Source organism: Corvus cornix, chromosome Z, assembly GCF_000738735.6.
Source record: "Corvus cornix cornix isolate S_Up_H32 chromosome Z, ASM73873v5, whole genome shotgun sequence".
Taxonomy (NCBI): Eukaryota; Metazoa; Chordata; class Aves; order Passeriformes; family Corvidae; genus Corvus; species Corvus cornix.
This window is the reverse complement of record NC_046357.1, coordinates 13,171,016-13,195,279: the sequence shown is the minus strand read 5'-3', so window position 1 is coordinate 13,195,279 and position 24,264 is coordinate 13,171,016. Positions and strand designations below refer to the sequence as shown.

Below are 24,264 nucleotides of genomic sequence, written 5' to 3'. Positions count from 1 at the left end.
AATAATGTTGAACAATGCTGTTCAGTGTTTCTCCCTTGCTATGGCAAAGGCTCTGAAAAATAATGACTTCCTAGATCAGAGATCTGTAGATAAAATACAACTATTGTATTATCAATAATGAGTTATGTTGGTTTAGAAACCTTTTCCTGTAGCCAATTTGTGCATCACAAGATGCAGTGTTCAAGATCAGGGTCTTTTTTAAATGGCAAGAATGCAGCAGAAGCCCAATTCTGAATGAAAGCTATGAAAGAGCTTTTGTGCCCTGGAATCTTGATATTTTAAAGTTTATTCACAGACATCTACTAAATGCAATGACTGTGAATCTTAAAGCCTCCCTAATTAGGAGATGTGGAGACAAGAGTGGATATTTGCATGTGTATTGGAAATAATAGAAGCAAATCCATGCAAGTATGGAGCACATGATGTCCTCCATGCAAGTTAACTGCTTCCAGAAGATTTCACTTTCATAGGCACAATTTAGTCTTGCTTCATGCAGGTATCTTGTCTCCTGCATTTTTAACCCATGGGTGAATAACAGGAGGTGTCAGTGTTGGGTGGGTAGGCCATGAGCTGCCACACAGGGGCATGGCTTGGATTTCTTCTGGGAGAAACAAGCAGAAGCTGCTGTGGTCTCTGAAAGCATCTGAAACTGTGTGGTGGGGCAAAGGAGTGAGGGAGACAGCACACCACAGCAGAGAAAGGGTCAGGCAGACCAGAGGGCTGGTGTTCATCCCGAAAGATGAGATGAACTGTGGTGTCAGCAGGGGTGGAACAGACATCCCAGGGCTTTTGGGGAGCACCAGCTGTGCAGCTGGGAATCAGAAGGAGACATGTAGATGACTCATTGCTCAGAGTGCAACAGGGAGGCTCACATGGAGCTAAGGAGCCTGGCCATTGCCCAGTGGAAGATAGGTCCTGTTTCAGAGAAGATTTCTGGAGAGGAGCCTCACCTTGGGCTTGGGATGACCTGAGGAAAACCAGCTGCAGCTCTCTCGTGTTCTCATGTAATGGCAGCATCTTCACTGATGCTCCACATCCTCTGGCACATACTTGAAGTTGCTCAGCCAGATGTTGCCAAAGAGAAGGTTTGGAAAGTAGTCAAGGTCCCTCCTGCAGTCAAAGTTCCTCCATTTTGATGTTCGGGCTGAGCAGAGGTCACCTCCAGGCGATGCAATGACACTGTGACAAACATAAACTTATCTTCACTGTATTGATCCTGAGGGCTGGGACGTTTCCTTTTGGGTTTTTTTTTCCTATGTAATTTTTTTCTTTTTGTTTTTATTTCCTTCTTCTTCTTCTTCTTCTTCTTCTTCTTCTTCTTCTTCTTCTTCTTCTTCTCCTCCTTCTCCTTCTTTCTTCTCCTTCTTCTCCTCCTTCTCCTTCTTTCTTCTCCTTCTTCTCCTCCTTCTCCTTCTCCTTCTTCTCCTCCTTCTCCTCTTCCTCCTCCTCCTCCTTCTTCTTCTCCTCTCATTCCTTCTCTTTCACTTTCCTTTTTTTTTTTCTCCTTTTTTTTATTTTTCTTTCCCTTCCCCTCATTGCCTAGTGACCTACCCTGTCAATTCCATAGCTGATCATTTCCTTGAAATTGGAGACAGCACACAGAGCAACACCAGCTACTTGGGAGAGGGCTCTGGGAGGCTGTGGCACTGATGCATCACTCTCACTCAGCTTGAAAGTATCAGGGGCTCTGTTTAGCCAGGTTTAACTGCATGGAGCTGGAAAAGAGAGACTTGTAGTACCTCAACCTTTTGGATGGTCTGTGAGAAAGCTGCGGGGTGGTTTTTCAGGTCCCTGAGCAGTGATTTCCAGTGATGAGAAGATTGGTTTGCATGCAGGTCTCACTGAGAGTTGGCACAGCCAGGCAGGGCCAGCAGACAAGCTCTGCTGAAGGGGCAGGTTGCAAAAAATTTGGTGGACCCACAGGGGCAGAAGTGACAGACTTGGAGGAGAGCACAGGGGCTTCTCTGGCCAGGCCAGACATCCTGGCAGCTGAAGGGAGGTGACTCCATCATGCTGCCAGCCAGGCTGGAGCATCCTGGGCTGGTGTGGTCCTTGGAGCAGAGCCAGCTGTTTGCCAGACACCAGCACTCCCTCCTCTTAATCCACTGCTGCTTCTTTGCAGAAAGGCACTTCGGGGGTTTTTTTTACCCAGGGCTGTGGTGGCATCGTGAGGACAATTGCATGCATTTTGCCTTGCCTTTTTATGCACATTCACAGCTTATATATTGCAAATTGTTCCTTTCTAATCGTAAGTCCCTGCTTATAAATGCACCTCCTGTTCACAGGTCTCAAATAATTTTATGAGTTATGGCAGTATGGCACAGCAGCTGTCATTATTTGACAAGTGGATAAACCAAATAGAAGGAAAATTGATTTGTCTATTGATACAATAGAGTGGCAAAGTCCGCCCCTTCCCAGGCATCTCCTGCTTCCAGTCCTGGGACTGGTATGTTCTTATTAACTCCAGTACAAAGTTTGAAGGAAACACCAGAACATCTCAAATAGAATTTGTAGCAATTTCATAGATAAGATAGAATTACATCATAATTACATTGCATAAATTTAAAAATATCGTGTGCCAGAGAAAAATAACTGCTGAGAACACCATGATAGCTGGATTGCATGCTGTTTGCTAATAATCTTCTCATGTAATGTAGCATACATATTTCAAAATTCAAGCACTCCAACTTGCTTAAATTTTGAATTGGGAATGAAATCCACATGACAAAGACTAGGAAACAAATGTTTGAGATAGCAGGTTCATCTGTATCTGCAGACCTGTTCTCAGAAAGGCAGGAGGACAGGCAAATGCAATGCAGAAATAAAAGAGACATAGGAAGTGAAATAGAGAAGACACAAAATTAAACTTTCTCAAAAGTCCTTATTTCATTTCCAATGAAATAGAAAAAAATCTGGGGGAAAACTTCCAATACTACTATTTCTCTTAGAAGTGTTATGTAAAAATGTATTCCTAACACAGCCAAAGTAAATTTACAAAGCTGTAGACAAAAATGTCAGACATATGCTGTGAAGTCTCTCCAGGGAACCTCAGCAGTACAACAACACAACAATCATAGTGGTTCAAGAGCTCAGCAAAAGCTCCCAGCATGATGTGATAAGACTGAATTTGCACCCAAGGGAAAAGCACGTGATCAGGGAGAAATCTTGATCCTGGGAGTAGCGTTGATGAGTCCAGCACTGGAACCAGGCAAACTGTTCTGCTGGCAATGTTGTTTTCAAAGTTTTCAAAAGACTTGGGGATGTTAAGAGGACTGAAAATAACCAAAATGCTTTCAAAATGTAAATTGAGCGTGCATCTGAATACAGCGATTAAATAAACTCATGTGGAGAAAACACTAGGAGAGAAACATACTGCTTGTTACTAGAACCTACACCCAGCTGAATTCAAATCAGAAACTACAAAAGCTGTGCAAGTAGCGCACTGCCCAGTCTTTGGTGTACCTGGCAGGTGCCCTGCTGCAAATGTGCTTGTTTATGCATGAAGGAGGAGAAACAGGTTGGTGTGGAGTGGGCAAAGATACACAGCAGATCCAATTAGAAGCTTTGCTCAGTCTGTCCAGCACAAGCCAGCAACAAGGCAGCTCTTCTCGGTGAGGTGTGTGGGCTCTTTCTGTAGCCAATACAGACAGTAAATTGAGAGAATGAAGCACACCATCTATCTCAGACATCAGCCCCAAGAGATGGTGAGTTGCCTTATACGGGTGTCTTTCTCTGATGCTTGGAAGATGAGACAGCTTCTAGAAACTTTACCTTCAGACAAAGTTCTGTGAGGTAAGCCCCAATTCTGCCTGATGGTCCCTTCTGATCTGATGTGACCAGGCAGGAGTGGCTTCCACCACCTGCTGTCCTCCCTCTGGCTCCCCTCAGCTCCCACCCACCCACTGCTTTAACCAGGATATCTGTTGTGTATGGGGAAAGTGGTCGCTGCTGGCTGTATCTGTATGAATATCGTTCAGCAAGAACAGATTTTTGTCTTCAAACCCTGTTTTTTTCCTTCAATTCAGCCATGCTCAGCTCTTTGTGTTCCCCCCCCCCCCCATTGTCACTTCTACTTGGTGGCACCCCTTTCTGCTTTTCTCTTCAGCCTCCCAAGCCCTTCACAGCCGAGTCTTCCTCATGTACTCTGACGCGTTTGTTACAGACCCTAAGAGAGTCACTCCTTTACAGACTGGGCGTGCTTGTGCTGGTGGAGGCTCGGTGCAAGGCAAGGGCAGCCCAGCAGGGTCCCAGCAGAAGGTGCCAGATGCCCAGTGATCCCGGTGTGCTCCAGCAGACTCCGCCATGTCGTATTTCCCGCTAATAATCTCAAACAGAAAGACAAGGTATGGAAAATGGTGCTTAAGGAGCTTCCTCTGGGCACTGCCACGAGACAGTGCTCCGTCTCCCTCTAGTGATGCCTGGGAGCAGGGAGGCAGCCCCTGAGTCCATGTTCAGACAGGCTTTTGCCTCCTTCAGCGCCTGGGAAGCCCTAGTCCCTCCCTGATGACCCGTGGTTCCCATCCCTGTCTGCAGGACAGAGCTCTGGTTCAGGGTCTGAATTATTCATTACTCTGAGCACCAGTCCTGTGGAAAAGGTGCAGCCTCTCTGGCAGCCCAGTCTAGCAGAGGCCCTGTTAGAGCTCACACCAGCCTGCTGCTGCCAGATGTGTCTCTGTGTGTCTGGAGAAAACCATCCACACCAGCAGCTTGCAAAGTGGGAAAGCAGGAGCTCACAAAGTTGTCTTATGCCCTGTGAGGGTGTAACCAGTCTCCTCGACGTATCCATTGGTCCTGTGTGCTGGCTTTGGCTGGGGTAGGGTTAATTTTCTTCACAGTAGCAGGTATGATGCTGTGGGTTGGAGCTGTGTTGGAAACTGTGCTGATAACGCAGAAATGGTTTTGTTATTGCTGAGCAGTGCTCACACAGAGTCAAGGCCTTTCCTGTTTCTCCCCACCACCCTACCAGGGAGGGAGCTGGGGGTGCACAAGGAATTGGGAAAGGACACAGCCGGGACAGCTGACCCCAGATGACCAACAGGACATTCCACACCACATGGCACGATGCTCAATATATAAAGCAGAGGGAGAAGAAGGAAGCAGGGGGGATATTGGGAGTGTCTATGTTTGTCTTCCCAAGTCACCATTTTGTGTGATGGCACCCGGCTCTCCTGGGGATGGCCAAACACCTGCCTGCCCAAGGGGAGTGGGGGATGAATTCCTTGTTCTGCTTTGCTTCTGTGCACTGCTTTTTCTTTGCCTGTTGAACTGTCTTTACCTCTGCCCAGGAGTTTTCTCACTTTTACAGCTCTCTCCCCCGTCCCACCGGTCGGGGGAGGCTGTGTGGGCCAAGCTGGTGGCTGGGGTTAAACCACACACCATGCTCAGAAAAGGCCCTGGATTACTCTCTTTGAAGGAAAAAACCCCAAACCTGCTTTATCTCAGCAGCCTCATGTGGCAGGGGATAAACACAGTGTCTTTGGTAACACGATGAAAAGACACCTTGGTCACCCGCCCTGGCACAAGTGCCCCTGGGCTCCGCTGGGCAGTGGCCTGGCAGCTGCCCCTCCGTCTGCAAAGGCCGGCAGGACAGATCACAGCAGGGACACACACAGGTGGACAGGACCTGCCACCCGCCGAAGGCAGGGAAGGACACAGCACACGGCGCTTCCAGCAGAGGCCGCTGGATGGCAGTGACAGGTCTGGGATGGAGCAGCTCCCTGCGCAGCTCCCTTGGAAAGCGCCGTGAAAACACGGAAAAGGGTGCTTCTCTGCCACATCCCAGCTGCTTCAAACACTGTGACCATCCTCGGTCTGAGAGACCCGACTTGCCCCGAGCCTGCACCACCTCCTGACAGCACTCTGGGGCTGGGAGCCAGGGCAGCCCCATGGAAGGCTCAATGAGCACCAGAATAAACACAGTGAAGAAGGCAACACACATCTAGGAGCAGAGGGGCAAGCAAGGAGGGAAGGACTGCTGGTATTTCTTGTTAGGAATTTCTTTTTTAAATTTTTTTTTTCTTGAGGAACACATGTGGTTTCTCAAGCCACGTGTCGGCTGGTCACACTCATAGAATCATTAAAAAGAATAATTTTGGGATAAACACCCAAATGGAGTTGGTGCAGTTCAACACCCTGTTCCAAGTAGGTGAGATCAGGTTGCTCAGACGCTTTTTTTGTCTGAATATTGAAAATCTCAGAGTGTGGACGTTCCCTGCATCTCTGATGCCTTCTTCAGTATTTGTTTATCCGCGTGATGAAACAGTTTCTCGTTCATTCTAATGCTCCAGGTTGTGTCTGTGCCTCTTGTTCTACAATCATACCACTTCAAGGGACTTGTACTTGCCTAGATCAGCCACACCCTCGCACGAGATAGGCAGTGATAACATTCCCTTCACCTTCCAGAGAACCCACTCCCAGTATTACCCCTAGAGTTTTGCTGTCAAAAAGTACTGCATTTTGTTTTAAAATGTTATTTTTCTAACGAAAGACATTTTGCAAAGCATTGGGCAGGTACCTACACAAACCCAATCGAGATGAGTGTCCTGAAGCAAAGCTTTTTCTCTTGCTTCCCGAACATCAGTGCCTGTGGTTCCCCCGGTGGCTCCCTACACCCGCTGCAGGAAGAACACGCAGTTTGCAGGGCTGGCAGCTGACACCCACATTGGCAGTGAGAGCCGGAGCAGCAGAGACACGCTAGGCTTTAATGACTTCAGGGGGTGAGGGCTATGACTCACCTCATGGGCTTACGGCAAGAATGGGAGAGCTGACCTGACCGCCTGCCCTTCTCTCTATCCCCTCCCTACGTTTGGAGGTTGGCTCCCCAGCTGCAGGCATGGCTAAATGTCTCAAGCACTCCCGAACTGGCATAAAATGTAACCAGTAAAATAAAAGTACATGGCATGCTAAGGTCCAGGACCGATTTCGGTTCTCTTTCAAGCCACAGGACTGCAACTTGTAATTTCTTAACCGCTTTTCCCATTGATTATCTGGAACTTGGTGGGCATGGAATGCTTCATTTCCAAATTCAGGGGGCTCTGGTATTCAGACAGCTGAATCATACAGGCTATGTTGTGCTCGCCAAGGATTTGAGCTACAAGGAAAAGGAGAGCTTATCTCTGCACTTGCAGGAAATGAATCAGTAAAATGACACCATTAAAGAGCTAAAGCTGAGGGAGGAGAACAGCATGAGTTCAAAGTCACATGAACTCACTGGCCATGTTTGAGCTAAGCAACCTGGGAGGTAGCAAATCCTGCACTACTTTGAATTAACCTTGACAGCATAATGTTCCTTGAAAAAAACAGAGTGCAAGAAGAACAGTATCATTCTAAAAGCCATCATGGTTGCCAAGTATCACATCTAGTGATTCAAATATTCAAATGTCTATATGCAAGTAGAGCTGATCTGCAGGAATATCAGTCTAACTTTTAAACCCTTTATTCCTGATTAATTCAAAGCTCCCATTGAAACGTAAAGGTTTTACTGTCTGCAACCTGTGCTTAAATATTTCCACAGCCAGTTTGCAAAATAAATATTCTCCAAACCAGGAAACAGACACAAAGATCTCCCTTGACTCTGATGATTTTCTGTAATTTATATGATGACATCATGATTCCAGTCACTAACCCTCGTACTTGCTATCACATGCTGGATGAATGCTACACCGTCTCACCACCCCTTCCTGATCCCTTTGATCCAGGCAGACACACCAGCTGCAGCAGCTGCTGACATGTGTCTGGAGGAAGAAAATTCTGTTCCATGAAAGACATAAAGATTTTTCAGATTCCGTTGAAGCTGGAACAAACCTTCTGAATTTATTTTGTGAAGAAAAACCTTGTCTCAAGCCTATGATGATTTCATTTTGACAAAATGGGAGCGTTTGTATTTTGTGTTGTAACACAGAATTGAAAAATGTTTGAATATTCAAGAACATCAAAGTGAAAGCAATTCAGTATACAAACTAGAAACATGTGTTGAAACAGGACTTCTTCTTCCATCTCATGAGTTGAAACATAAGCAAATTCAGTTCCACTTCTCAGAGCATGTCAAATTCCTCAGATTTCCATATCCTAGCAGACTTTTCCACCACTGCTTGTTTCACCACTTCCACTGCTTGTACCTACACCAGTTTCAGAGCCGCTTTGCATTGATACTGGAATTACAAGAGTCCTATCACAGTATTTGTACATGTGGGGCCACTTTTTTGGGGGTTGTTTTGACTACAGCTGTGCAAATTTGCTTGAAAAGGCAACCTAACATAGGTCTGCTCGGGAGACCAGCCAGCTCCACCTGGCATGCAATGGAACACAAATGGAGGTTTCTCTAGCTCTAATAATCACAGCCAGACCTGGTGCTGCTTAATTTAACAGCATAGCTCAGAGGCCAAGATTTTCTGTTTGCAGAATCACATGGGAATTTGTAAAAGGCTCAGAATGTCTGAAAATCAGACAGCTTATCCAGATGGCTGAACAGCGTGCTTGGGGACACAACTTCAGGCAGACAGTCTCAAAAGACTTGGCTGTACCAGCTGCAGGAAGGAAGGTGATAACAATTTTTCTTTTATATTGTGTAGAGACATAGGTATTCAAAGAATTGAGTCATATTGCTTAGTTAAGAAATCTTGCCTCTGATCTAGAGCATACTATATTGTCCCCGTTTCATTTGGATATCCATAACTTTATTATGCAAAAGTTAGTCCTTACTATGAATGGAAGAGAAATCACATTTATCCTCACTATTGTCATTTGTTTTGAAAAGGGGAAACCATTTTCGCTGCTGTATTTTTCCACAGCAGAAACTAGACAGAGTATCATGGAAAAGTGCCTGCACAGGACAACTTGTGCTAAGACAGGCCAGGACAGAGCCTCAGGAGAGACACAGGGAAGCAGATGCTGACATAAGCAGCAAGAGTAACCTCCTTTGGCCACTCAGAGATCACCTGTCCAGCTCTTCCACCGTATTTCCACAGGACCCATTTGTACTGTGCTCCTCAGTCCCCCAGATGTGCAACCATGTGGTCACAGACGTGAGTGTCTTCCTGCAATTGCCTGTTGTTGCTGATTTGATGTTCAGTCCTGTGACTCAGCCTGGATATGATGGACACACATCCATCTGCCCACACAACAGTCTCTGGTCATAGATGAGCCAGTCCTTTTCTGGAGCAGATCTGATGAGATGCTGCAGCGGAGGATATGGCATGTGTCCCTCAGACACCAGCAGTGGCTGTGTGGCCCATCGTAGCTCAGAGGCTGGCTGCTGCATCTTTTGAGTCCCACACTTTCATTGGATCCTCATTTTCTTCAGGGAGGAAATGGTGGTGTCCTGGGAGCAAAAGGCACAGAAAAACTCGTGTTCAGTTACCACCCACATTCTCAGCCTAGCAAAAACTGTCCCTGGTTCACCTTACCTGCTGGCCTTGCTGGTGTCCTTGAGAGTGTGAGACACAAAGCCATGATCAAACAGCAGAGGGAGGAGAGCCTATTCTCTGGCCTTTGTAGCTGGTACAGGCAGATGTGTCCTGGATGCACAGTCCCCCTGCATGCAGTCCTCTCCTGCCCTAAGGTGAGCAGCAAATTCCCTAGGGTCTGCTTGTGATGGCACTCTTGTACCCTTGTACCCTTTGGCATGGTGAGAATGGGGTCACTGGAAGCTGCCCTGGCCAGGCACATTTTTCCTTAAACAATATCTAGGTTTCCACCTTATCAGTACTCATCCACCCCTCACCAGACGTCAAATGCCTGTCCAAGAACTAAAACAGCATGACCTTGCAGAGTTTCATTCCTTTCATGGCCAGCACTGCTATGCAATAGCCAAGGAGCTTTAATGTTTCACTTGTGGCTAACAAAAGCTGGCAGCAAGCTTTCCTCTTGCCCCTCTGCCACATGAAATCGCTGCAGCCCTTTGAACTTGATGGGCAGTACTGCCAATTAATGACAGCACTACTGTGAGCCCAGCAGGCACCTGCAGGGAGAATGCAGCTGCAGAGGGGAAGGGGAGCAGGGTGGTGCTGCTGTGAAGGGACTGTGCCTCCTGGGTGAGGAGATGTGGGTGCCAGGAGATATTTTCAAGCAACATGTTTAAGAGGGTTTCCTCGATAAAGGACAGGTGTCATCACAGCAGGGTATCCCACCTGCCCTGCTGCAACTGGATACCTCTCAAGTCCACAGTCAGATCCAGAGGTGCTCAGGGCATGAACATCATTTTCAGTAGAACATTATAATTTAATTTTCCCTGGAGAAAAAAGATAGCTTTTCACTGTCAAAGAGGCTGAACCTTGAAATACTTCCCTTAAAAAACAGAACTTGGAATTCAGTTGTGTCCTAAATAGAAGCTTATCAAACTGTAAATATCACCATCATCCATCATGATAAAGAGAGACAGTTATATTGCAGGAATCGTATCACAGGAGATGCAGATCACCTGAGAAGCCTGAGTACAGAAAAGTTTAGAGGTACAAAGAAACAAGATTGCACCATTTCCCTGAAATGTTGAATGCAATGTCCAAATGAGATCATTTCAGTGATATGAAGTAAAGAGAACTTTTAAAAAACACCATTTTTCGCCCCTAAAAAGCACATGCAGTGAAAACACATATTTTTTCAGTGGTAAAACAGTTTAAACAAACCAATCCAACTAATTTTATCAAATAACTTTGTTTCAAATAATACCAAGATGAAAAAAACTGGTTAAGACAGAAGACACACCACCCCCAGCAGACACATTCCAAGAGGAAAAAAAACAGTCTCTGGACTCTGGGTGGTTCAACTTTCCCAGCACAACCTAATCAATAATCTCGCACGTGAACCTTGCCAATAGCCCTGCTCACAGGCAAACACAGGACGCAAACACTGATTTCCCAGAGGGAAGGTGTCACCTCTGAGTGCATGGGAACAGCCACTGCAGACCTGTTGCTCCACACACATCTGCGGCTTTAGGCAGGGAACTCTGAACCCATATGTAAGGATGTGGTGTTTGTCCTGGCTAAAAACATTGCAGTCCAAACCTAAATTTCACCATCACTCCTACCACCAAATTAGTCCACTATGAAAGGTTTCCAGAGCTGTGGGAAGGGAAGAACCCCTTGGTAATATGCTATTAGAGCTAAGCAATGTATTCACACTTCATTCACTCTCTGTTGGAGAAGGAGCATGTTCTCTGGGAGCTCTGGCAGTCATGGTTCTGCCCTGTGCCAGCAGTGCCACACTGATGCAAAAATGTAAGCACCCACATTGATGTGTAATAAATAAGATGCAGAAAGTAATAATTTGCCTCAAATTGCCACTACTAAAGCTTCACCTGCTGAACCTGAGTCTGTTTGAGTCAAATGTTCTTCAGAAATATTGTAGACCCAAAAGGAATAAGGATCCCAAGAAGAATGATTAGCTGTCTAGAAACCTTTTCAGAAAAAATTGAACTAATGGAGCAGGTTGCCTTGAGAAGCTGAGGGGGTTTCTAAGAATAGGTTAGAGAACATCTGTCGGAAATGGTTAAATTATATTTGATCTTATCTTGTAGGAGGGGAAGAGACTAGCTGGCCCTTCAACATCCCTTCCAGAGCTATTTTTATGTTTCCATGACAACTCTTTTGCAGATAGATTTTTCTTTGTATCAAGGCACTGGGATACTCTAAGGTGACTCATGAAAGCAGATTTTGGGACTTGACACTTAACACCTACATGTGCATTGCTAATAACAGTTTTCCCCTAGATTGATCCTCATATTAATTATTTAAGGACAGGTTTTAAAAATAAATCTGTCGTGATGCCCTTTCTACCCTGTTCACACCCTCCTATTGAAATTCAGCCAAGGATGGGATGACAACAGAGAGATCGCACCCAGTTTTGGTTAGACAGAGAGGGAAGAACAACATTTCCTGCAATCACTACTAAAGGAAGTTCTTCTAAATAAGATTTTCCAACTGGAATTTGCCCAGGTATCCCAGAGTTCACATCATTGCTCTTTAAAAGGCAATGTTAGAACAAGTGGCTGGATTTGCATTGCCTGGCCGAGATGGGACTGTGCAGCTGCAGCCTGGGGAAGGTCCTGAGGAGGAACCGAACACAGTGCAGAACCAGTGCAGAAGATGCTGCCAGCTTGGACATACTGAAAAGGAAGCCAAAGAAGAAGCTGCAAACCAAGAGACCACAAATCAGCCAGGACTGATAAAGAAGTACTCAACAAGCAAATATTCTTGGCCAGGGAATGTGCTCTTACAGGAGGTTTCTGCACCAGCACTAGCACAGATGATGGAAACAGCTATCGAGTGACAGTGAACTGGTCAGATACACCAGGGGAGATGGGGGAAATTCACTTTGCCTTTTAGAGACAAGCTTATATTTTCCTCCCTAAGTGGTATTCTACACCCTCCTTATGTAACTGTAGGAAAATGTTAGCTAACAGGCTCTGGTCTGCTACCCTGAGCAAACTCTTAACCAGCCTGGCAGGCGGCTTGGCAATTGCCTAGCATTCAAAAGCCCGGATGGAAAATTCTGAAACAGAAGCTCTTGCCACGTAGCGCATTGGCATCCTGAGGAAAAGGCCTTGGCCTGGAACCAGGTCCTTCTGAGTAACAACATCAGCCCCTGGGACGAGTTAGCATGGATACTTTTTAATTGTAATTTACACACTGCTTAAAGAATTTTAGACAGTGACAGAAGCACAAGAGTAGTAAGACCACACAAGCACCTACTAAGACATAAAGACAACAATTATGAACTGATGTTACATGGTGTTAAAAAACCAACCATTTGCCTTTCCCTCCCTCCAAACTGTTTTTCTTGAATTTTTTCCTTTTGGTGCACCCCACTTCAGCTTCACATGACATTCCCACAGGGCCAGCCCAGGGCACATGCCCATGGAGAATCTGCTGATCCCCCAGCATATATCCAATGCCCCTTCACAGGCCTTGTTGTCTGGGGCTGCAGCCAGCCAGCCAGAGCAAAAGCTGGGCCACCTGGGCCAGGGAAGGTGTCTCACCCTGTGGCTGTTCTTACTGAGCAAGGCAGCAGCAGAAACAGAGTGAGGAGCTGGGCCAGATTCACATCTCACTTGGGCTAGCATTTAACTTGTGCATATACTGGTGTGCAGCTGTGGAGAGAGAGATCAAAGTGAGCTATCATGCTCGAAAGAGAATACAGAGCGGAGGCAGCCCTAGGTCAAAGTCATAGGAAAGGCACTGGGATGCTTACTTGCATTTATAGGTACTCTATACATTATATTATACATTATGCTCTTCCTGCCTCTGCAGTCAGCCAGCAATCCAGAACTGCAAGTTCCTGAGGAAATGGCCTTTAGGTCTTCCACCTGTCCCCGGTGTGACTTGTGGAGATCTCTCCGCTGCTCTGGGAGCATGCAGGACGTGGGCTGGGACAACTGGAACTGCTGCAGTCAGACAACTTATTTAACTGCTGAAAAGCTTCCCTAGCATCCAAGGAAGGTACAGAGATGAAAATATAACAGGCTAAAAGGAACAGTAGGGTCCCTCATAGAAACGTGAGATGAAGATGCGTAATTTTATTTTTGGTATCATTCAATCGTTTCCCCACACACAACAACATCCAGGCAGAAGAAAGGGTTCCTTGACTGTGCTTCTCAGTATTACCAAGAGTGGGTGATTCCAGCTGTAACTCTAGCTACTTCAGATTAAGTATCTCTGGTCTAAGGGACTTCTTTTTATTCCTTCTGTAGTCAACAGATAGAGCAAGGCAGCTGCAAAGGGCTGATTCACCTCACCCTAAAATAGATGGAATGAGTCATGACCAGACAGGCTTATCTCCTTTCACTGATTATAGAGAGACCAGACAAATATCTTAGGTGAGATGCCATGACTTTTAGATGGCTAAAATTAAATGTGTGGCATCCCACTCTGTAATCACAGAGGTCTGTAGGTTTCCTGGCCCAATGATTTTTCTGAGAGAGGGAAGTTTTTCCATCTTTCACTTCTGATAAAATGGTATCAAGTGTTCTTGTGTATTTAGAGAAATGTAGCCCAAACAGAGGTCTCAGCTCTCAGCACAATAGCAGAAATTCCAGAGGAGGATAAATAGGGCTCTAGGCAGCAGGACACGAAGAAAATCCAGTCTAAGTTATGTGTGCTCCATAGTGACTTAACAGAATGGGAAGTGTTTATTATTAGTAAAATGCATTTGTGGTCCCCCAGCACCACTTGCTCTTGCAGTTGAACAAACACACCATGGGATACTTTCTGCAGACACTGAACAAGGAACCAGCTGAAGTGCTAGAAAACGACAAGATGCCGAAACCCAGGCCTTTTTCTGCAGGCATTTTGTGTAAAATCTGCAGTCTCTTCTCCTCTGTCTACATGTTAAGAAATCTCTTTCCTCCTGACAGAGAAGAGGCGTAAGGTTTGCCACAAAAGAGTAGGAATATAGCCTACTCTTCTCAAAGCTTCTCAAAGTTTCAGCATGTTTTACAGAATAATAAATAATGGCCTGTGGCATTGGTTAGGGCAAAGCTGCTAAAAACAAGTGAAGTCAGTTTTGCTGGATAAAGTATTGAGCAGGTTGATTATGAGGGTGAAATATCAGAGCCCAGAAAAAACTGGGGCAGTGGGATGGAGAGGGAGAGCAGAGCTTCTAGCAGAGAGCAGAGTGATGCCTTTGCACTGCCAAGCACATTTCTTGCAGTGTCAGTATTGGCTTTGACTGCATTTTCCACATGACATCTGCCAAGGGGGAAGAGTTGGAGAAGAATAAGGTCTCAGGACAGTGGCAGTGTCTTTGGAACTTGTGGTGGAAATTGAAACACCCCAGCATAAACAACAGGCCTGTGACTCATGCTGCAAGGGACACTATGTGGGTATAGACTAAGACCTCAAGAAAAAAGGGTGAGTTGCTGCTTGGCAGTGTCTAGAACACAAACCAAAGCAAATATACTTCACCACAGCTGTATTGAAACTGGGGAGACCATTTAGCCAAAATTTCAAACAGCTGCCTGGGCCCGACCACTTCTGGAACACTTGTAGCAATTTATAGTATGTTTACATCACCTCCTGTGATGAGGGAGGTCTCCATCACTCCCAAGTTAAGGAAGAGTTAAATAAAAGCATCCCAGGATCCCAGGGCTACCTGACTTGTAGGCTCAGAAGACCTAGTAGATAACTACATAAGGGAGCAATCCACTGGACAGTTGCAGTCGTGAGGAGTTAAAATCCTTGCTTCCCCTTTCTTTAGACAAATAAATCTTTCTGTGGTTGCCTGGAAGGAAAAGCAGGCTGTGGTATGTGGACATCTGGGAGAGATTCAGGCCACCCTTTGTGGTGTGGGGGGAGACCAGTGTGGTGAGGCTGCCGCAGGCTGCTTGATGGTTTGGCAGTGGTCTTACAGCTCCTGCTTCACTTGCAGCTGCACTGGGACGTAATGTCCCCCAGGAGCCCACATCTGAGGGAGATGGGCTTGTCCACACCAGGTTGTTCTGTATGTACCTTCCTGTCCCTGGACTATGTGGCTTGCCAAGAAAATAGGTCTCTGAAAAACCTCATGGAACAGAAACATAGGACTTGTCAAAGAAACAGCAGAATAATGAAATGAGTGAGTTAATACCTCTTGGAACTCCCTTTCCAGCATTTCTGGGTGTGCCTTCCTATTTACATTTGGCAGTGTTTTTCTCACACCATAAGGACAAGTGGCACAGACTTTGCTTTTCTGCATAGAGGCACGGAGAAGCCTGGCAGAGTCAGACCCCATTGAGCTGCTCAGAGAAGACTGTGCTTTCTTCTGAGATGTCCCCATCTGAACAGTCTCCTTGAATGTCTCCTACTGGGAGTCCAGAGGCACAGCAGCAGAAAAACTCTCTGTGCTAACACTTCCATGCAGAGTTTTTTGCAAACACTCAAACATGCCAAGTGTAAAAAAAAAAAAAAAAAAGCATTTTACCTAAAGGAAATGACTTCTGCCAGACAATGAGCTCTCAGATCCCTTCCAGACGGAATTTGTATTTTGAATCATCACTGTGCCCCAAGGAACCATGTTACGGAGCAGAGGCACTGACCTTGGAGGAAGCGGAAAGGTTTGCATGGCTCCTCTGTGCCTGCTGCAGGTGGGAGCTGACACTCCTTTCAAAGGACATGCAAAGTTCATGGCAGTACGATGATAGGTTTGAAAATAGACATGGGATGAAGGCGCTGAAGGGCTCAGTGCTTTTGGAGGTGGTTTGGTTTCTCCCAAATTGAAACAGGGGCACTTAAATAGGTTATGAGCATGGGAAGGAGTCCCAGCTACAGGAAGAACATATAATGGGGCAGTAATTGTGATTCCAAATGCAATGAAGTACAGCAATATCAAAGTGATGCTGATACCAGCTTTGTGCACCCTGCTGTGGCATTATGGCCTGACACAGCTGTTTTCTGCATTGCCTCATTGCGCGGCCGCTCCCTCAGAGCTGGAGTCATGCCTGGCCACTCTGCTCCGTGGGCTGGCAGCCCTCGCTCCTCTTCCCTGTGAAGAGCTGGAGCAGAGCAGGGCTGCCTGCATAGTATGGAGCCCCAAAGTGGGTTTATGTCCTGCTTTCAAGAGAGATATAGGAAAAAAGCCGTCCTATGTAGTAAGCTGTGCTGTGGAGCGATAGTCACAGGGATATGTTGTCATTTCCTAGGTAAATCATATCACAGGGGGAGCAGAAGGCTTGTGGCTGCCCAAGAGACACAAATGCACAGCTGGCCCTGACCCTCACAGCCTCTTTGTCCAAAGACTGGTGGTTTCATGCTATGAGGTGAATCATAGTGCTGGTTTCCCCTGCTTTTATGAAAGATGCAAGTGGTATTGCCCATGGCTGTTACATGATCTGCTTCCTTTTTAAAATGTTCTTCCAAAAACAACATTCCTTCGGTATTATCTTCTCTTTTCTCTCCTTTCCCCTTCTTCCTAATCCCTTCTCCACAGACTGGTCATTTGTCACTGTCTTCTTAGACTAAATCCCCCATCAAATCGTCCACCAGAAGTGGAGAAAAGGGGGTGCAAACATCCTGCATACCAGTCCTCAAGGCTTCACAATGCTTTGCACAGACAAGTCGTATTTTCTCCAAAACTTTCCATAATCACTCCTGTCTCAAAACAGATTATCTCAGGGGATGAGGTGGGCAGTAGAGTGACTTGTAAATGCCAAGAAAACTTAGTGTGGGGTGCTTGAGGAGCAGCAAAGGATCTTGTTTTTCTCTTCTCCATCAGTCACTTACCCAGGCTTGGCACTCAGTGAGCAGCTGGTAGATTTTTAATTAAAACATCCACCCACAACTTCTACTTGGTTTTAGTTTTACAACACTGAAATTACCAGCGGGATGCTGTGAATAAGCTCATGTAATTTTTACAGGAGGTCAGGTACTAATTTCGACCAGCTTAACTCAAGCACTTCACTACAGGTTTTTATAAATAGGTTTTCAAACAGCTGAAGGCAGGGGACCAGGTCAGAGCTCAAGGTAGGGCAGCTTGTAAAGGGAAAGAGGGCCAGGGTGAGGAGAATACCAGATTGTACACAGTCTAGCACTGCTGTGGTTTTAGTCTCTTAGGATTAAATAGCTTCACTGAGAGCAGCCAGAAAACAGTTCCAATGTACACTGCAGCTGCAAGCAGCGTAGGCACAACCTGAGGAACAAGGCGGTGCCACTACTCCCAGGTAGTCACATACCTGAAACCAGTTGCCATTGCTCACGGCTAATGTCTAGACTGTGCTTTCACTCATCTCCCTCTGAACAGCCCCCACCAGTGGCTAAGAAATGTCCTCAGGCGGGGTGTGGAGGAAAAAAGCCAAAGGCTCTTGCTTAAACCAGTCCTGTGCTTGCATTTGCTTCTGAGGAGTCACCCCCAGCACCGCGGACAAACCAGAGAGCAAAGTTTTAGACCCTCAGGACTGGATCTCGTTTTCTGGGAAGTCAGTGACTAATCCCCGAGGAATGGTTGCGGGTGGGAGATGGCTGCTGCAGAGTGCTGCTGCCTCACAGCTCAGCTCGCCCCTGATGGTGGGCTGAACAGGGCTCCGAGGAGCTCCACAGTAAGCACACTTCCTCGTGTTGCCCAGTAACTGCGAAAACATCGCTGTTTCTCATGCTGATCCTTCCCATGCAGCCCTGCCAGCCCAAGCACTTCACCTCTGGCTGAACTGATTATCACAGAGATGCTGGATGAAGAGTGGTCAGACAGACAACAGGGAAAGGGGTGGACTGAACTCTCCTGGTGATGAAATTCGAAATTTCCTCTCCAGGAGAACACTAGCTATGCCTTACTGGGGAAGAAGTGACCATCAGGAGCTGCATGCTTTCATTGATGGGGAGAGCTGGAAAGAGAAAAATGGGAAGACAAAACTTGCTTCGTACTTACTTTCATACCCTTCAAATCTGAAGACCTGAATTCATCTAAACCATCTAAGGGGATCTAAACCTCACATTTCACCTCTTGGGGTAGAGTCAGGCTAAAACACCCACCCCCTGTGGCCCTCCTTCTAAGTCAGTGTCAGAAATAAGAGTCTGTGCGTTGGAAAGCCCCTTGTTCTCCAGCAATGACAGCAAAAGCTGGGAAACTAACCCATTCCTGGAAATCCCCTGTGGCTCCAGCAGCTCCAGGCTGAAGAGAGAAGCCAGAAATTACCAGTATCGCACTCTGGGAAAGCCCAACCAGCCTGTTGGGCTGGACAGGGTCTGAGGGACAGAGCACCACAGTCACTGGGGCATGTTGTAAAACAGCAGCACTGGGAGCTGCTGGGTGGTGAAGGACAATGGGAGAGGGTGGTGGAAAGGAGCCTGGGCTTTTCCAGCAGGGAATAATCCAGGAAAATGAAGATGGCTGAGGGGATTTTCCTCTCCTTCCCCAGACTCCCATGTGGGACAGGAGTTACCAGGGGCCATCTGAGACAGAGCGGGACCAGCATCTGCTTCCTCTGCATTTTCATTTTGTTTATATATGTGTATCACTGTCTGGAAGAAATGTCTTCTACATTCCAGACAGGGATAATGAAATCCATTCAGGGCAGGCAGAATGGGGATGACAGGTAAGGCATCCCAGACAGCCCAAGTCAAGGCCTTGGCTGTGTGCAGGCCACATCATTGTCATACACCCTCACACACAGGACTCGGCTTCCTTCAGCCTCCTCCCCCTTTCTCCCACTGATCCCTTCTCTTCCCCTCCATCCGGTTCCCGGGGGAACCAAAGTGCACTTAGGAAGATGCAACTCATCATCCTGGGACTCGCTCAGAGTGTTCAGAACTACTTTCTCGTTAGGGTTTTTCACATCAAATTGGTTTGATAAACGTTTTGACCTCTGCATACCACTGATAAACTCTGAGGGCTGCCCCCCTCCTCCCTCTAACCTTACTGTAAATATCTTGCAGATGCTCTGCTCATTTTTGTTCTTTTACAGCCAGCTGGCAACTTTGTTGGCATGCCAAAGAATTTCAGACCTTGGAGCAAAGCAACCTTTTAGTCTTCAGCTCTGAATCTTTTCTCACCAATATGTGAATCAGTTGATATTTTTAAGACTTCTATTTAATTTTGCCCTTAGACCATTGGACCAAAAGTGTCGTCTAGAAAATGCTGTCCATTAGAATGAGAATATCAAATGCATGCAGCTGAGAAACATTATGGAAAGGGCCAAGTGAATTTCACAGAAGGTTAATGCCTTCAGACAAAATATTTGAACCAGTCTATAACATTTTATAATATGGATAGAATTTTCTATTAAATTCCTTAGATGAGGCTAAAAGTTCACCTGGAAGGATCTCCTTCAGTATTGAATTTTCATTTGTTGGGTACATCTCAGACATTTCCAACTCTGTTCCCACATTATAGCATTATTTTCATCCTTATGGCATGCTAAAGACTTTCCATAGAAGAAGAAGCAATGCAGCTGACAGGATCTGCTAGGTAGTACCACTCTAGGCATCAGCATGCACAAACTGCATTAAGACCATGAGCCTGACATCTGAGGAATGTGCACAAAATCACGGGAAAAATGTGCTGGACACAGTTGATTTGGAGCCCCTGTGGTGCTGTGTGCTGTGCGAGGAAGAAAGCCAGAGAGAGATGAATTCAGTTCTCTCTCTGTCAGTGGTGAGAAGAACAGAGGAAGCGCAGGCGAGGCAGGTTTGAGGCTGGTTCAGTATAACCTGTCTTTAATGGAAGCTCATTAGTTTGGACTCTGGGCCACACAAACCCGGTCACACGGCTCCCAGGCAGCCTCGGGTGCAGGCAGGGCGAGGCTGTTCTGCTCACCATGCACCACACAGGCAGATGCCCGGAGCAAGAGGCTTGTCTGAATGAAGCCAAGTTAAGCCTGTGGTTTCCAAGTGTTCCGAGCACTCGCTCCTCTCCCATCGCCACCCCCATGGTATTCCCACGCAGCAGCCGGAGGAGCTCTGAAGCAAATTGCAAATGGGCACTGCTTTTTCCTGCTTCTCCTCACAGTAATGACCCTCTCCAGCACGTAATATCACATGTGGCACCATAAACATGAGTAACAGGGAGGCGTGAGGGTGAGGTAACCAGAGCGTGGGTACAAACTGGTTAGGCAGGTGTAGCTGTTGGGTAAAACATCTACAGAGTTTGGCTCTGAAATGGAGGGGTTAATCTGTGAATAAGTGGGAGAAAGGTGCAATAATGTGAAGATCAGCTGAACATGGTGGGGTGGACAAAGACAGGAACAGAATAGGAGTGGAAAATCAGGGAGGTCTAAGAAGCACCAGGAGAGGATGGAGCAGTGAAACTGAGGTAGAACACCATTTTGAGGAGAGTTAGGCTGCTGAGTGAAGAGAATGAACAGAAGCCAGATTGATGGCATGTCAAACAGTTCTGGAAGAGACAAATCTAAAATGAAGTTACAGATCCCGTTTCTGAGGCAGAAGTGATTGATTTGTGCATCACTGCTACTTTTATCCAGCCTACTAAATGAAAGGTTGTTTGCTGTCACACCATGATTCAGGCATTTTCAAGAACCATTGCTGGAGGCCACAGCTGAATATATCGAGCAGTTGTGTCTAACTCACTTGAGTGGATGCACTGGTAAAGAAGACACTGTTTTAAAATCTTTGTGGATGCTCAAGTAAAAGTTCCTGTTCCCTGCACATACAGTATTTCCACATTCTCTTTTCTCCTCCATATGCCATCTTTCCTTCTGACTTGTGGTCTGGATAAAGAGGCAATCACACCAAGTCAGGAGACCAAAAGGTATAGGAAGTCTGCCTGACCAGCTGCCTACTGACTCCTGGCAAGCGAGAAGGTTAAAGGAATGGATTCAGAGGCCGTGTGTGCAGAGTCAGACTGAGACACAGCTCAACTACTTGCTTCCCCTGGCTCAGCACCACCTCTGAACCACATCCCAATTCATCAGCTCCTGACAACTGAAACAGTCTCTGAGTGCCCCTGGGATGAATCCCTGCCTTGCCACCGTGTCAGCTCAAAGCCACCCTGCCTGTCCCCACTAGCATCAGCCCTAACCTTTTGCAGTCCTTTGGGATGAATCCCTCCCAGTCTAATCAGCGCGATCAGACTTTCCCCTTCCTGTCACAACTGATGTCAAATTGAATCAAGGTCTGACAACCTGAATTTCCCAGTCTGTCATTACACCCTTATTTATTATCCCATCCAGACCTCAGCGCAGGGATGCCTTCCCCCCCCCCCGCCTACTCACACATCTTCTGACGCAATCGCTTCCTGTTTTTCCCTTCCAGACCCGGTGCTAAGTGGGTTATGAAGTCAACCAGCCTGAACCCGAGTTCTTAGCAGTGACCTCTTCACCTGTGATGTAGGGAAGTCCTGCAGCCCACAGCAAGCTGGGGCAGAGGTTCCCAGTGGCCTGACCTGCCTTACGGGTGTGAGATCTCCAGCAGCAAACCAAAACCACTAAACAAAATATAAGTGTTTTGCAGAAAATACATAGCATGGTATGAACACAGTGGAGCCAAGAAGGAGGAGTTCAAGAAAAATTTAAGACAGGGGCCTTTCTAATGGAGGGACAGGCAAGATGGGAATCAAGACTCAGGACTTGAATATCACAGTTTGATTAAATTGTGTTGCTTTCTCATGGACATGAAAGTGCCAGTGTAGCTAGAGGGCTGTAACTGAGGAGACAGAAGGGGTCTGGGTCACCTGGTTGCTGAGGCTGGGGATGCCAGCACGTGTATCCCAGCATCTGCAGTAGAGAGCAGGCCAGAGGAGTTACAGAGAAGGGACCGGCCAGCAAAGCAGTAAAGGACATTTTCTATTTTGTTTACTTATTGTAACCTTGTTTCCAGCCTTGTAATGCAAAGCCAGATTCTGTTTCCTCCTGACTAAACTCTTCCTCTGTCTTTATCCTTACATTCCTTTGCATCTGGAGGGAGTCCATATGGGACTCTCAGACTCGGTAGCTTTTTTTTTTGTTTCCGATAACTAATGTAAATAAAGCACTGTGTACCCTCCCCATCTTGGGTGTTTGCACTGTGACATCTGTTTAGCATCATAAAATACAAGGACCTTCCCTTGACTCCTTCAAGCTGAATGAAATGGGAAGTAGACAACATGGAAAAGAAGTTAAAGAAAAGCAAGACATTGTATACACAGACATACTCTGTCAGAGGCCTTACACATCAGGAACTGGTTCTTATCAGCCTGTGGGCACACGACCAGGCAGTCTGCAAAGTTGCTAGGGCACAGGCACACAACTGCAGCACCTGCAAAAGCTGTTTTGTGATTACATGGTTACGTAATACAGTGTGATGTAATGTGAAACTACACCTGAAGTTGCTAAAAACCTGGCAAGTAAATGTGAGGTTCAGTTTGGCATAGATCTTCAATGCACATATAAAAAAGCCAACAGCCTCCTGCATGCATATGTAAATCAGCTCTCAGGGCACATATTTGAGTCTGTAATACAGGTTTAAGTGTAGATGGCTTTCAACTTCAGACACTTTGCTCCACTAGGTTGGATCTAACTGAGTTATTTTATTCCCAAGAGAAGCAGCTTTGTGTGGAGCAAAAGGGGCATGAATCAATTCAGCAAATAAGGCTTTATATCTCTGTTTGCTTGCACTATCTCTTACCCCACCAGGTCCTCAGAAGCCACTGATGCCTTCGACTTCTACTGTCCACCAAGGATCCCCAGGCTGATATATCTGTGTCCTGCTGATGCAGCTACCGTCCAGATGAGCCCATTTCTGCCCAGTAAGGCAAAAGGTAACATAAGTCCTGTGAAAGTTATTCTGTTCTCATTTAGACAACAATCTTTATAAAGAAATCTGTCTCTCTTTTAAATCCCTATAATTTACAGAAGGAAAAAGGAAGCACAAAACAAACCTAAGTTTAAATGACCTGGACATGGGCCTCACCAGAAAAATCTAAAACGGTTCTGTGGTCACAAGAACAATTTTCACTCCATGTTTCTGGACTTCGTAACACACCACCAAAAGCACTCGACATTGGGAAAAGTAAGATCTCTTAATGGAAATATTATAGAGTTGTAATTTGCTTAGGCAGCAGTTTCTGTAAAAAGATTTCTTACTATTCTAAGGAAATGAAAAACGTGTGTTTTGGGTTCATATAAAAAGCGCAGCCTTTAGCAGAGAGAGGCCAGTAAACAGCAAGTGTGTTTCAGCAAAAGCCTTGGTGTAGTGCTATTTTAAGGACAGCTGGATGCAAGTAGAGGCTGCTCTGCTGAAAGATTTTAACAGACTTGTATGGACAAGATGTTTCATTTGAAATGTAATGGATGGCATAATCAATATTAAATGTGCTGAAACTGGTTTAGGATGGACCTTACTGTGGGCTTGAGCTTTGCTGCCATTTAGACCAGCATAATTTCCGTGTCATCAGAGTTACAATTCAGAAGGCACAAATCAGAAAAATTTTGTCTTTGCCCATGCTTCATTGTCATGATACCATTAGACCAGCAAGATCTGCAGAGGAATGCTACCTTCACCTTAGCCTGCTTGCCAGATGCTCTTGCAGGCTAAAGGAACATTTTGCATTGTCATGATACCATTAGACCAGCAAGATCTGCAGAGGAATGCTACCTTCACCTTAGCCTGCTGCTAGATGCTCTTGCAGGCTAAAGGAACATTTTGCACAAAATGATAGATGGCTTGTTTTTCTCAGGGTGCCCTCTGGATTACAGTCTGGAGGCTCAGGATGTATCTACTTGTAGTGCCAAAATGCAGGGAAAGCTACATGCTTATTTACAGGATTTTCTTAGTACATATTGAAGTGTGAAACCTCAGTGGATATCTCTGAGTGAATTATAAGGATTGTACTGCTGGCACAGTGGTAAAGCAGAAGCATGGAATTGTACAC

General features: G+C 46.1%; 1 long non-coding RNA gene across 1 annotated transcript; it reads left to right on the top strand.

Moving 5' to 3' along the window:
- The first annotated feature begins 3,608 nt into the window (after window positions 1-3,608).
- LOC109144056 lies at window positions 3,609-23,987 on the top strand. The gene is made up of 4 exons (XR_002044546.3): window positions 3,609-3,704; window positions 4,189-4,343; window positions 23,027-23,151; window positions 23,246-23,987. It is a non-coding gene; the product is annotated as an uncharacterized LOC109144056 (long non-coding RNA).
- Window positions 23,988-24,264: the final 277 nt, after the last annotated feature.